The 15,541-nt window shown below is 35.5% G+C and overlaps 1 long non-coding RNA gene across 1 annotated transcript in view; it reads right to left on the bottom strand.

Moving 5' to 3' along the window:
• LOC109263774 (uncharacterized) overlaps positions 1–15,541 on the bottom strand; it is an 80,057-nt gene that overhangs the window by 18,332 nt on the left and 46,184 nt on the right. The window contains exon 8 of the long non-coding RNA XR_008420453.1: positions 15,119–15,190. This is a non-coding gene — a long non-coding RNA (uncharacterized LOC109263774). The remainder of the gene's footprint in view (positions 1–15,118; positions 15,191–15,541) is intronic.

A 15,541-nucleotide genomic window follows, 5' to 3' on the forward strand; every position in this document is an offset into this window, starting at 1 on the left:
ATCCCTCCTTATTTCTAACCTGCCAGTGGAGGATTGCTGTATATATGCATAGTACTTTGCGAGTCATAGCCTGCACAGCCTGCTTTTGTGTGTTCGGCCAGACAAGCATTGTTTTCATTTTCCAGTGCTGTTGAGATTAATTATCCATTTAAAATAGTTTTTCTTCTCTTTAAAAGGATTTACTCAGGAAGCAAGCCAGAAGTATTTTATTAGTCAGACATCTAACATCTCTTTATTGACATTACCAATTATCTGTTGCTGTCATCTGTGCACCGTAACCTAAACTTCTTTTCTTTTTCTTTTTTTGAGTATTATAGGAAGATCATGACCTGTCATGACTATAAGATTATTATTGCAAGAAATCAGAACATATCATTTTCCCTCTACTGTCTTTTTTTTTTTTTCCTTTCTGTATTCTCCAGGCCAGTTTCTGGGGAAATTTGGAATATGTTGATTCCAAGTAAATGATTGCGTTCTTTTTGCTCTTTCTAAAAATTTAGGATTAGAAGAATATTAACAGAGTTAATTATTCATGAGAAGCAATAAAGGAAACTAATTTATACTTTCTTACTCTTTTCAGAGAGCTGGAGCTTGTCAAACTTTAATGTCTGAAACGGTTGGTTTGACATCAAAGGTTTTACCTGGCTTATGTACTAAAGAAAGTTTGATCCTTACTACAGTGTTTTAGGAAACATAAACATGGCTTTCTAGGTAATTAGAAAGAACTTCAGGAAATAAGATGTGTTCCTTCCTATCCCGTACACTTCCCTTGACATAGAAAAAGAAAAGCTTTTAGAATTTTTTTTCATTTTACATAATGTGACTCCACACAATGAGTTACTGAACTGAACTTCCTCCCTTGCACAGTCCATTATTCTGCAGTACTTTACCTACTAGCCAATCCATCTGGAACTTTATCTAGTCACTTGCCAAAATCCTCCTCCTTTTTAAAGATGTTCTGACCCACCTCTGAGTTTTCATTTCCTCCCACTCTACCCAAGTGATGAGCTCTAACCTCTTACTTCCAGATGTCAAGCCCACCTACTCCCCTGAGATAAAATATGTGCAACAATCTTGCTTCACGGCCAACCATTCACCAAGGTAAAAATGAATTTTCATATCTCCATTTCCAGTGTCAAAAGAACCCATTTTCAACTGGAAAAAATTATATGCCTTTTTCAAACTTATCACCACCTACCAAATATATCAATTTGGATGCAGAGATTATTTTGTTTTAGTCTCAACCATTCTTACAATTCCTTCAGGGCACACACAGACACGTGCAAACACACAGCATATCCTGATAAATTGTATCCAACTTGCCCTTTTCTATATATTAACTTATGGGGGAAAATCATACTATCATGTCTCTAAATTATTTGGAAGCAGAATCTCTCAGATTTTCTCATACATACCTTATATTTTAACTCTCCTTTTTATAATTTCTTATAGTATTGGTTGCTTTCAACATTCATAGAATTATATAATCTTAACTATATAAGGGAACATATAAATTATCTAATATAGCTTCCAACTCCCAGTATGAAAGCTGAAATACATGTAATTTTAGGTGGTTACTATTTTGTGATAAAGTTTGTTCATTGTTCATTCATTTAATCAAGAAATACTTATTGTTTTACTGTGTCCCAAGACTAATCTATTGGCTGGACAAAAGATAATTATCTGCACTTTCAAGGAAATTACATTTTCATGGGAAGAGATAAATAAGTGATAAACATAATAATTAAGTCAATAATATAATGTGAATGTATAATCTAGGATTTTACCTATTTGCAAGTTAATTAGATAGATACCCTGTTACTGGTTCGTGGTTGCTGGCTGAAGACCTGAGATTCCTGGGTCAGAGACAAGGTACTCTTTTATGCACAGCATAGCAGGCACAGCAAGAACATTAGCATATTTGGCATGGGAATTATGCCGATGGGACCAGATGGATGCTGTGCACACAGTAGAGTTGCATCACAACCTCACATCAAAATGGGATATTTCATAACAAGCAGTAAGCAAGTCTTGTCTTTGTCTGAGAGAGAGACATTAACTTCTCTCTCAAGAGAGAGACTTCTCTCTTCTCTATCAACACAACTGAGGAATGTCCCAGTTAAGGAGCTATCAGGACTTTTCATTCTTGGTATACCCACCAAGGTGTAGAGAAGCACAAGTGACCCTTGAAAATGATTTCCAAAAAGATGAGAAGTGATAACTATTATGGAATAGAGAATCAAGTAGATCAAGGTCATAACAACAGAGGAGACAAGAAAAGGAGTGGGTCATTTGCAGAGTTGAAGAGGTTGGTGAATGTAGATAATATAGTCTAGATTATGCTGTGGTAATAATTCCAAATCTCAGTGATTTACAGTGACAGATATTTTTGTTTCACTCACTATACATGTCAACAACCAATAACGGGTGGCAGCAGCCCTTGTTTATGACCGTCATCTTTTTTCCTGTACAAAGATTAATGGAGCAAGGACAGTACTTTCTTAGTAATAATATTGATTGAAAGAGAGAACATAGCAAAGCATGACCTACCAAAGCTTCCTTCTCCCTTGGCCTTTCTCATTGGCCAGAACAAGTCAGATGGCCAAGTCTAACCTTACACTAGGGAGAGGAAATGGATGCTGATGACAAAATTTACTACAGTAGTCTTTATCGAGACTACTAATTTTATTGAGAAAGCTAACGTGAGTGTATGGTATAGGGAAATCTAGGCAGAAAGACTGGAAAAATGACTTCAAGTTGACAGTGTGCCTGGGGTGTTGTAAGAATATCAATGAGGGAAAAGCAGAAGGGACCTAATTCCTCTGGGCAAATAGAGAAAGGTCTTATGTAAGCCACTGTAAGGATTCCATGTTATAATTTCAGTAAGATAGGGAATCACTACCGTTCCACAACTAAACTGTAAAAGAGAAAGAATAGAAGCAGGAAGGTTTGTTCAGTGCTCTGTCGGTGGTGGCTCAGACCAGGGTGCTAACAGGCACTATGGTGAGGAAATGGTTGCTAGTTATATTTTGAAGGTAACAGCAATAGGATTCTGATGCATCTGATATGGAAGTTGAGGAACGGAGAGAAAGCCATACTCAGAGAGAAGCTCATTCATGTCACACTTGAAAAGTTTCTATTATGAAAGCTTGTGTATGCTCTAAAATTTAAATTTTTGCTAATGTGAATTAATAGTCATATTCTTTTTTTTTTTTTTTTTTTTAAATTTTTTCAACGTTTTTTATTTATTTTTGGGACAGAGAGAGACAGAGCATGAACGGGGGAGGGGCAGAGAGAGAGAGGGAGACACAGAATCGGAAACAGGCTCCAGGCTCCGAGCCATCAGCCCAGAGCCTGACGCGGGGCTCGAACTCACGGACCGCGAGATCGTGACCTGGCTGAAGTCGGACGCTTAACCGACTGCGCCACCCAGGCGCCCCAATAGTCATATTCTTAATCACCTTCATCTTTAAAATAATTTGACTATTTTTTTTCCTATCAGTTTCTGGAGGCCAGTACTAAAATTGATAGTGCAGAAGAATTTAGAATTGTCATATTTTCCTATTGGATTGATAACTTCATCATTATGAAATGCCTCTCCCTGTGTCTAGAAATACCTCCTGCTTTAAAATCTGTTTTCTCAGGGGTACCTGGGTGGCTCAGTCAGTTGAGCGACCAACTTCAGCTCAGGTCATGATCTCACAGTTTGTGAGTTGGAGCCCTGCGTCGGACTCTGTGCTGACAGCTCAGAATCTGGAGCCTGCTTTGGATTCTGTGTCTGGCTCTCTCTTTGCCCCTCCCCACTCATGCTCTGTCTTTCTCTGTCTCAGAAATAAACATTAAAATTTTTTTAATAAAAAAAATAAAATCTGTTTTCTCAGATATCAATATAACAATATCACCTTCTTTGTGTTTAGAGTGTTCAGGGCACGTGTCCAACATTTTTACTTTTAAACATTCAAGGGCTGTGACTTTTATAGATTATAGTTGACTTTTATTGATTGATTGACATTACAATTTTTTAAATTTTTATTTGTTTTTGAGAGAGAGAGAGTGAGAGAGAGAGAGAGAGAGACAGAGCACTAGTGGGGGAGGGATACAGAGAGACGGAGACACAGAATACAAAGTAGGCTCACGCTGTCAGCACAGGGCCCGACGTGGGGCTCAACTCACAAACTGTGAGATCATGACCTGAGCCAAAGTCCAACACTCAACTGAGTCACCCAGGTGCCCCACTTAGTTTTTTATCCGGTCCAACAATTTTGTATTCTAACTAGATGAATTCGTTAATTTGTTACATTTAAAGTTTTACTGCTCTATTTGTATATTAATTCAGCATTTTATTATATGTTTTATGTTTTCCTAATAATTTCATTCTTCCCTCTTATTTTTTAACCTATATGTTTTATTATTTTATTTTCCTTCTCTTAGTTTGTTATGTATCCCTTAATTCTTTTCTGATTTATTAGACTGTATTTCAAATTAGTAAATTTACCACTTTCCAGAAATCCAAAGATCTTATTTATTTTAACTCCATTTAACTATCTCCATCTTTATGTTTGTTTGTTTTGGTAACTTATTTTAAGTCTACATATATTTTATGCCTTATAAAGTATTGTTACTATTGCTTTTAAAAGGATCAACATTTACTTATATTTACTCTTATGTTTCATGTTTCTATTGTTTTTATTTTTCATGTCTGATATTATTTATTTGTTACTCTTAGAAAATTTCATTTTTGACTGGACTCAGACATAGAGGTAGAAACTCTCAGAGAGAACAGCCCCTATCTTTTGGCAATCTGTTCCTGGAGTTTTTCTTTGGCCTCCTTCATTCTCCTGGCCAAAAGCTCAGTATATTCTGCAGCCTCTTCTTTATTTTTCTTAATATGCTGTTTCTCCAGAGCAGACTTCTTGATGTATACGTTGGGAGATATGTGGAATAACAAGAAAGTGAAACTTGAGCGTTTTCGTTCCGGGTTTCTTACCTTCTTTGTTCAGGTGCTTTTTTACAACATAGTGTCAGACATCATCTTCTTTAGAAAGACCAAAAAGTTTGGGGATTCTGCTAGCCCTTTTGGGTCCCCAGTGATGATGCACAGTAGTATCAATGAGTCAAAGAATATCCTTCCCCCCTTTATTTTAAAATGACCAAGTTGAGAACCCTGAGATTGGCATACACAATGCAACCCTGAACAGAGAGATGCTTTCTTTCTCCAGTCCTCCTTCGTCTACATCATGCATCCTCTTACTCAACAACAGGTGGACACGGCCATGGGTAAGACAACTTGCTTCTTGGGAAGCCTTGTTTGTCACCACCACCACTGATTCACACCATATAACCCTTCCATTCTTCACCCAGATCAGCAGCAGCAATTTCTGTGGCCACACACTTCTCAAGGAAGGTATGAAGTTCATGTTCATAATCCACTTCAATGAATTTCTGGCAGCCAGTAGCTCAGAAGAGATATTCAGCTTCATCCTACAGCAGCCTACTGCCTCCAAGGCACCACTTGGAAGAAGTAATCTTTCTACTGTTTTTCATTCCTGCTTGCATTACTATGTTCAATCATAAGTCATTTTCTGTCAGCCAGAAAAAAATCCCATTTAATATTAATTTTAATGATAATTTCTTCCCAAAGCATTTTTCTTGGGATGAAAAGTATATGTACATTTTCTTAATTTGTGAGCTTACTTTTGCTGATTATAGAGGTGTAACTTGCTACTGCTGCTGCTAGAACTCTAAAGATGTCATTCCATTATCCTTTGCTGAAAAGTTGATTCTCAGTCTACAATTGCACCTATACAAGTAATGGAGTCATTTTTCCTGGATGCTTTTAAAATAATCTTTAAATTTTCTAATCCCATCATGAGATGTGGTTTTTATTGCATATATCTTGCTCAGAGTTAAAAATATTTAATTACTAATTTCAATCATTGTATTTATTTAGTTATAGAATTTCCATTAGTTTCTATTTTATAGACTCCCTTCTATAGTGAAATCCCCATTGAATTTCTTGAATATAGTGATAATTCTTTTAATATTCTTATCTGGAAAGTCCTAGAGCTGAGTCATCTATGTGTCTGTTTCTATAATCTGGGATCTTTTTCTCCTGATTTTCAATCATTTGGTTATATCTTCTGGCATGCCTAGTAATTTTTTTTATTGTATGCTAAACCCTTTATATAAAAATTTATAGAGTCTTTCTTTTTTACCAGAGATTTAATTTTTATCTAAAAATAAATTAAAATATGGGTGGGTTAAGTTGTTCCAATTAAAAATTGAAATCATTTTTGTTTATATTCATTTTGTTTATATATGTTTTTGAAGGCTGGCTTATTTCTGGTGTGCTTTTAAACCTAGTAAAGTTCAGGGTCCCTGGGTGGCTTAGTTGGTTAAACATCTGACTCTTGGTTTTGGCTCAGGTCATGATCTCATGGTTCATGAGTCTGAACCCCACATCAGGCTGTGCATTCAGAGTAGAGAGCCTGCTTGGGATTCTTTCTCTCTCCCCTTCTCTCTGCCCTTCTCTTACAGTTTCTCTCCCTCAAAATAAATAAATAATCTTTAAAAAATAAATAAACCTAGGTCTTTATCCTTGGTGAGGGCCCTTTATCCTTGGTGAAGACTAAATTCCATTTTTTTTCCCTTTGCTGTAACATAATACTGATAAAATGTGTTTCACTTTTTAACTCCTTATCAGATGTTTTCCAATTTTTTTTCTATTAAATCTGGCCCACACAAGAGTAGCTTAGGAGTTAGGAAGTCCCTTAAGGGGAAATTGTACAGAGAATGTTGGTCTCATTTCTCTGTGATTGCCTTTATTCACTGGGATATTGGAATCTCAAATTTTTGCTGTCTTGGTGGTCTTGAATTCCAACTTTTTATCTCTTGAACCCAGTTTGCTTGCTAAAACCTTTAACCTGATATTTTTTGCTAAGCCTTTATACTAATTGCTTTGAGTTACCAAATGTCCCAAGGAAAAAATATCAGTGGCAAATGTATGACATATTTTAATTCATTTTTCTTCTCTCCCAGGTCTCCTTGACTGTTCTCCCATCCCTCCAATTGGCTGTTTTGGTTTTTGTGTTTTGCAGTTTAAATTTTTTTTTCTGTAGTTAACCTAAGCAGCAGTATTACTGTCATGCAATCTACTTTGTTATAGTTAGAAGGAGACATCTATCAAACATTATTTTTATATGTTATAATTTAGAAGTTATATTACAGGTATATGAGTCTTATTATCATGTTAAGGCCAACTTTACTACTTCTCTGACACTTGACTACAAGCAAATTATTACTCACTCTTGGCCTCAGTTTCTTCATATGTAAAATGGATATAACAGATTTCCTACTTCATAGACTTGTGATGAGAAAGTCTAAGAGTGTTGTAGGCAATGTGTTAAGCATAGAGCCTGGTACTTGTGAAGCACAAATACAAGTTACAACTATCAATATTTGTCTGCTTCTGCTCAAAGCTACTCACTCCTCATTGAGCAGAGAGTAGAGATGTTCCATTACTTTTTTTAAAAAATTTTGTTAAGTTTATTTATTTTTGAGAGAGAGACAGAGGGAGAGAGAGAGAGAGAGAAGATGAGGGGCAGACACACACACACACACACACACACACACACACACACACACACACAGAATCGGAAGCAGGACTCAGGCTTGGAGCTGTCAGCACAGTGTCTGATGTGGGGCTCAAACCCACAAACTGCAAGATCATGACCTGAGCTGAAGTCGGAGGCTGAACCGAATGAGTCACCCAGGTGCCCCACATTACTTTTTAAATAAACTCTTGCCAATGCTTTTGCAATTAAAACTTTTTTTTTTAGTAACCAAAACATTATTTAACGATCTGTACAAGAATGAGTTCAGTGATTGCTGTCAAGTTTACTAAACTGAATTTTTTAATTATTCCTTTTAAAATCCGGCTTTTTTCTCTCTGCTATCCTCTGGTAACTCAAGTGTTCTGCAAAATTTTCCTAATAGTACCTGTAGTAATACTGTACCATATATGCTTCTTTGACCGTGTTTGGTGTACGGTTTTGTACTGCTATATACTGAACTTATGTTTGTATTTTCTAACAAAACCTTGTATCCCTAATGGAAACCATGACTGTTGTTATTTTTGATAATATTCCTATGGTCAGAATGCTGAGGGCATTAATGCATTCAATAATTATTTGTTAAATTTCACTGGGGCATGAATTGACAAAAAGGAATTAGAAAAACTAAGACTCCCACTCTAGTTTTAAAAAGGTGAGAAGATACGTAGGGGTCCATGGTTCTTAAAATTCTGATTTCAAGGAAATATTTTCTTTCTGTTCTCTTTGATCACCAGAATATGTAAAATAGGAAGTCTAGTAAAATAATTTGTTGTATATATTTCAAAAGATACAAAGTACTTCCAGATTACATATTTATTAATTTCAGAGATCAATTATGGCTTTTAATAGGAAACATTAGCCTGTGCTAACTTTTGAGAGCCTTTGCACTATAAAAATTGCATTAACGTCTTTAGTTACTTGAAAACAACTGATGTCATAGTTTGGTTTTATGATTACAGCTTCCAGGCTCTTTGGTAAGAGAGATATCTCAGAGAAGGCATAAATTGGAAAACCTGTCTTTAAGGGCCTCTTGTCTGACCTGGTCAATGAGATCATTTTAAAGACAAAGCCCGGCTTGTTGAACCAGGAGACATACCTGTAACAGGACTTTGTCTAGCTCTCAGTTCTTTGTCTCACCCTAGTTTTTACAAGCTCCATATAACCACAGGAACATCTTTCTGTATACTTTCTATGCCTGAATTTTATTTAGATCTTCTTTGCTTTCAGATTCTTTCTTCAGAGGACTTAAGTTTGACTTTTCTGCTTAAGTTTCCTCTATAATTCTAAGAGCTGACAATATGAATCTTTTGTCAATGTGGTATAATAATTACTTAGAACTCTCTGGAGAAGCTCTTTCTGGTTCCTATGGAATACCTTGGCAACAATAGTCTAGAAGCCAAACTTTCATTGAAAGAAATGAACCCAAGCCTATTCAAGAGAAAAATATAGGGTACCATAAGTAGTGATTAAACATTGTATATTGTTGTTCTAGGAATAGCCTTCAATTTGCATTGACAAAGTCACGATACACAATAGATTTCACTCAGCACCAAGTTGGCTTAGCTTGAAGGAAAAAACAAAACAATGTTATCTGTCAAAGTTGTGGTTAACAAAAATATTCCAATAGTAATAGAGCTTATACAATCTTTAAATGAGGCATTCATAAATTTTATTAGTCAAAATATTGAAAACAATGAAACACCATTCACTAGCCAACATAATGTTCATGATACTGTTATTGAAAATTATGAAAATATTTATTGTCAGTTTTGAATCTCTTTTCCACTGCAATCATTCCAAGAAAGTGCCTCTGTACTCGAGGCTGATGATATCATTATGGATCTCTGAATAATCTGATTACTGGATCAAGTTCTCCTGGAAATCTTCCCAGAATTACCTTGCAACTGTTCTGTAAGCAAGAACATCTAGAAAAGGCAATTAGCTTGCCAGTCTCCATAAGCATTTTAAAGCTGGTATTTAAGAGAGGCCCATGGCTACTTTGATTTTGTAAATTTCACTAGGTGATAATTTCCCAGCCATCAGAATTAATGAAAATTCAGGAAATGTCAAACTTTGGGGAATATAAAATCTCACATAAGAACATTTTAAAAGGATCCAGTAACCTTGCAAAGGGACAAACCAGGCCTTTCTTTATACACATTAGAGGAAGAAGAAAAAGAAGAAGGTTAAGATAGGGACAGTAGGCAAAGCTGGATCGAAAGATTTTGGCAGACGTATCTTGATCTTCCACTGCCCCTAGACATGGATCATTTAATGAACTAATCATTCTCACATGTTCTTTAAGAATGTAATATATGGTATATCTCTTGTAAGATGTGACTGGAAAGGTGTATGGAGGCACAGACAGAGGAAGGAAGAGTGAAACTTGCCAACTTCATCGTCTAAGATGATGTGGATGTGTATCCATGACTCTTCAAAGGGCTTATTGTAGAAGGTGCTGACTATTCTTTAGAGAATTCAGTTCTCACCGCATTATACTTTAGAATCAGCATCTTTAAAGGTGATTGAAATAGTATATTAGAATATTCCCTATAAACAGAAGGAAAAACAACCCTGGATTATATAGATAGAATTTTTCTTTTCCCATAAGAAATGCATGCCTCACTTAGCTAAAGACAGAAACATTCTCCTTTGTAGTCATTAGGTTTAAGGCTTTTTTGAACTCTTCTAGATAAAGTAGCTATAACTTCCAAGATCATCTCTGTGTACCTGGGGTAATTGTTTGTATAGCCCTCACTTTTCTCTGTGTTTTCAATGAGAAAATAACAAATCCTGTGCACAGATAAGTGAAGGGCTGATAAGCCATGGTGCTTTGTATAGATTACCTTTTGGAAGACAGTGAAATCATTTGTGTCATTGCCTACATCTGTCGGTACTCCATGACGAATGGGTTTCAATACGTTGGCTCAGGATCACAGCCTAAAATAAAAGACTGTGAATCAGAATCAGGGCAATGGGGGCTCCCTCTCTCTCTCTATTTTTAAGTAGGGCTGTCCTCTGGAAGCACTTTTCCATCCCTAATGTGCTTGTGCTTTTACCCACCAAACTTAAAATGGGTATTTTCCATGTCCATTTCCTGCATATTTTTTTTGTTGTTCCAAAGTATTTTTTTCTGCCTCTCACGTTAGTATATACATCTATTTTAAAAATACCTCATTGTGCTCTAGTACATATATTAAAATAGAAAATAAAAGAAGATTAAATGTATAAAAGGAAAAGTCAGCAATCAAGAGCCTAACACACACACACACACACACACACACACACACGCATAGGCACACATATACACACACATACACACACAGCAGGTGGGTTAAAAGGTCACAAAGGAAAAGAATATGAGTTTCTGGAAAGGGTTTAAATATAAACAGCCCTTGACCTTGGGTTCAAATATAGAGTGAATAGAATGGTTGGACATATTTATTAAGGCAGACAATTTGAAAAACTTAATCCTTGGCTAAACTAAAAAACATCCAAGGAAGGCAGTATTTGAATGTCTACCCTCAAGTCCAAGAGGAGGAGTCTCTAGGGATTTTTTGGAGAGAAGAAACTCTATTACAACATTTTCCTGGCCTGAAAGCCCACTTAGGAGGAAGTGAGCAGAACCCAGCCCCAAGGCCAAATTTCAGGCTCAAGTGGATGGACTGCCAGGACATCCTACACACCGGACAAAAGCAGTGAAGCCAAGACAGCCCACATTCCCATGCTTTTAAAAAACGGGGAACCTCAAGGGGGTGCTTGATTTATGTGGAATAACTGGCCTGCCCAAATACATTTCAGAATTAAAACTTTTTCCAACACTCTCACCTGGGATTGAGGACTCTGGAAAATGGTGGTGGAAGAAGGAAATAGATTAAATTGCTCTTTGGCCAATGCACTGAGACTCTTGGAAGAGAGCCTAAGGCTGGGAAAATAACAATAGCCAGTGGCTATTGAGCACTTATTGTGTGCCATGCCAGAAAAGTTTTTTGTTTGTTTTTTTTTTGTTTGTTTTAAATGTTTATTTATTTATTTATTTATTTATTTATTTATTTATTTTTTATTTATTTATTTTGAGAAAAAGAGAGGCAGAGAGAGAGAGAGAGAGAGAGTCCCAAGCTGCACTGACAGTGCAGAGCCTGGTGCAGGGCTTGATCCCATGAACCCTGAAATCATGCCCTGAGCTGAAATCAAGAGTTGGCTGCTTAACCGACTGAGCCACCCAGGCACCACTATGCCATAATAGTTTTACATGTAGAATCCCCTCCTATCCTCACAAAATTCCTACAAGTCATATGCAATTATTACTTCAGTCTCTACAGATGAGGAAGCTGGAGCCTAGACTGGCTATTTAATCAATGAATGCACTATTTACATGAGATGAACACCTAGTAAATGGGAGAGACAGGAATTAAACCCAGGTTTGACTGGCTTAGGGTCTGCATTCTTGATAACCAATTGCTTTCAAAAAATGAGCCGCTGTAAGGAAGATGCCATGAGTTAGGAAGCAAACCCAATATCCATATAATTTGTATGATTCTCTACTCAGATTAATGAATCTCACAAGTAAGAGAAGTCTTTCAAGCAGACTTCCAAAGAAGACTGTTTAGAATTCATCTATAGAACGATAAGAATTTAAGGGACCAACTGATACAAGGTACAATTTGCATATTTACTCAGGCTCTAAAATTTGGAACCTCAATGAATTGGTGCCAGTCCTTTGCCAACTGCTGTCCATCTAATTTACTGATCTTAAAATTATGTAAAGTAAAATTTCAAATTAAGGGATTAAAAGATGTTTCCTATGCTATTGCTATACACATTCACAAAAATTCTCTTAATCTAATGACTAACTCAGTGGTTAGCATAAAATATGCATTCAAAAAGTATTTTTAAAATAACGAGGTAGGTAGTATTTCCCTCATTTTACAGATGTGACAACTGACACTCCAAGAAAACTTACCAATGACCACAAGACCTCATGTAGGATTCAAATTTAGTTTTTCTAACTTCAAAACCCATATATTTGGTACAATATCAAAAGCCACAAAATTACAACATTATGTTGTTATAGAAATGAATAAAGTGAGTGGAAAGGAGATTACAATTGTGCAAGGTCTTAAAAAGTGAGCAAAACCTTTCATGGAATGAAAATTAATTGTGTATAGGAATGTGGAAGAGAGTGGAGGGAAATATTCTTGGCCACTGCTTCCAAATTTGTTCATTTCATAGCACATATACTATTTTTACAGCACACTGTGGGAAATGAGGAAGTAATTCTCAGTTGGAGGCAACTTCCCTGAGTGCTCTGGCCAGTCCTGACTCTGACCAGCCACCCTGTGAGTTGAAAGGATCTATATCTTACCACACCTTTAATCCACTGGCTGCATGCAAATATTCCGGATTTATCAGTTGAGAAGCTTAGTTCTGGGAATATAAAAATTGCATGCAAAAATGTAGATATGAGAAAATGCATGAAATATTTTTGAAGCCTTGAGAAGTTCAGGCTGGTTTAGGAGATAAGACAGAAGATGGTATTGGAGAAGTTGTTCAAGAGTCAGGTTATAAAGTTTCTTAAATGTCATGTACTGAGATTGCAAAGTTATAATAAATATGCAAAACAAACAGAACCCCAAAAGTCCCAAACCTAAAATAGTACAATAATGGGAAAAAGGATTCTCCTGTTTTAATTTTTGTCTTAAATATCATTTTACATATTTGAAACTGTATTTATAGCTCAGAGATTCTTGCTGTGATTCAGTAAGTGTATTAGACAAAACATCTTTCAGAGATCAACTATTAAAGCTGAGTGAAATGAAACAAACTAAAAAAAGAACTGTTTAAAATTATTTTCCAATAACTAAGGCAACCAGAAATCGAGGAACCAAATTCCTGAAAAGAAAGCTAATGCATTAAAATGAACCCTCCATTTGTCTCTACGTTTTCACCTTGACTGCCAATTCCTAGCCCTGAACATAGAAAATGATCACAAAACAGCAGCCTAGAAACTCTTGGAAGACAAAACAATTGGAACTAGCGTTATTAGAAGAGGTATAATTTGAAGAAACCCCTATCAAGGGACTTTAGGAAAGTGACTCTGACAGTCTATATATAATTTCTACCCCAAGGACTCACCGATTCTGTTACAGAGAAACTCTGAGATGCTGCTCAGAAGCTAACTAGTTTAGCTGAGATTGTGAAAATCTCCTGATGCTGGAGAGACAAAAAGCAGCGTTCAGCTCCCCCAAATAAGAATGATCCCATTTAAACACTTAAGACTTTTTTACATTGAGATTCCTGCAAGGGTTGCATACAAGGAGTAAGAACCAACTAAAAATAGACCAGTTTTGCCTAGATGGAAGTGATCTGCCTATACTCAAATTGGATTGGAAAAACAAACACACTAAATCTTCTCTGGAGGAAGATGTCTAAAGCCTTTATACTTTTTTTTCTACGTATTTTCCAAAACTTACAAAATATGTCCAGAACAGCAATCAAGTAACCAGAACAAAGAAAAGACATATAGATTCTTAAATAATGGAGATTAATATATTTAGTAAAATAGATTACAATTTGAAAAACCTCACCAAACAGCAACAGTATTTAAAAGAGAAATCAAATATAAAGCTTAGATAATTGAAATTGAGTATTAAAAGATGGGTTTAATGCCAACTTAAGAATTGCAGAAGACAGTATCAGTGATTAGATTATAGATTAGTAGAAAATAATTCAGAATGAAGCATAAATATAAGGATGGAAAACACACAAATCTAAGAAGTATACAGATAAACAATTATAATTAAATTTTTGCAATATTGTTGAATTTACACTCTATATGGATGAATTACATTTATATACTAGCTATAGACATTCAGAAAATAAAAGTTGAAAGAAAAATCAATAATAATATAGCTTGAAAGTCACCAAATACCTAGGAATAAATATAATGAAAACTGTAATACCTCAACACAGTAATCTATAAATTGTTACAAAAGAAATCAAAGAAAACCTTAATAAATGGAAAAAAAAAACACTATGGCCAGAGATTGGAGTATTCCATATTCTTAAAATGCCAATTCTCTCTAAATTTATCTATAGCTTCAATACAATTTCAGTTAAACTCTCAACTTTTTTTTTAAATGACCTTGAGGGATGCGGAACCCTTATAAACCACTTAGTGGGAATATACATTTTTATAACTATTTTGGTAAACTGACAGTATCTCTAAAGCTTTGTGCATGCATACCTTATAACCCAGCAATTCCACTTCTAGCTATGTAATCAAGGGAAACACATATCATTGTACACTAAAAGCAGGTGTGAGAATATTCACAGCCGTATTAGTCACAATAGAAAACAGGAAACAAAACTCCATCAATAATATTTGTACATCTGTACGATGTGATGATATACAGAAATAATAAAGAAGAACTCTACTGCTGTATTTAACAACTAGGTGAACCTCCCTGTGGGATGATTCAGAGAAACCAGACATGAAAGAATACCTGTATTTGGTGATGGGGATGAGGAAGTGCACTTGTGATGAGCAACGGCTGTTGTTTGGAAGTGTTGACTCACTATATTGTACACCTGAAACAAATATAACACTGTTAACCACACCGGAATTTAAAATTAAATAAACAAAAGCAATAAAAAAAGAATACCTATATTTTATAACTTCATTTGTTTAAAGTTTAAAACTGGCAAAATGAATCTAGTTGATAAAAGAGGATATTGGTTAATATCTGAGGGCATTTTAACTGGTAGACTGTTAGTAGAGAGGCTTTTGAATGTTCTATATCTTCTATATGTTCTATTTTTTCATCTGTTTTTTAGTTACATAAAACTATGTTCCCTGTGCAAAAATGTATTAAACTCTGCATTTCAAATGTGTATACTTTATGCACATTATATTTCAATAAAAAGTA

The sequence above is a fragment of the Panthera pardus genome, unplaced genomic scaffold, assembly GCF_024362965.1.
Source record: "Panthera pardus isolate Hobbes unplaced genomic scaffold, ASM2436296v1 HiC_scaffold_8, whole genome shotgun sequence".
In the NCBI taxonomy this organism is placed as follows: Eukaryota; Metazoa; Chordata; class Mammalia; order Carnivora; family Felidae; genus Panthera; species Panthera pardus.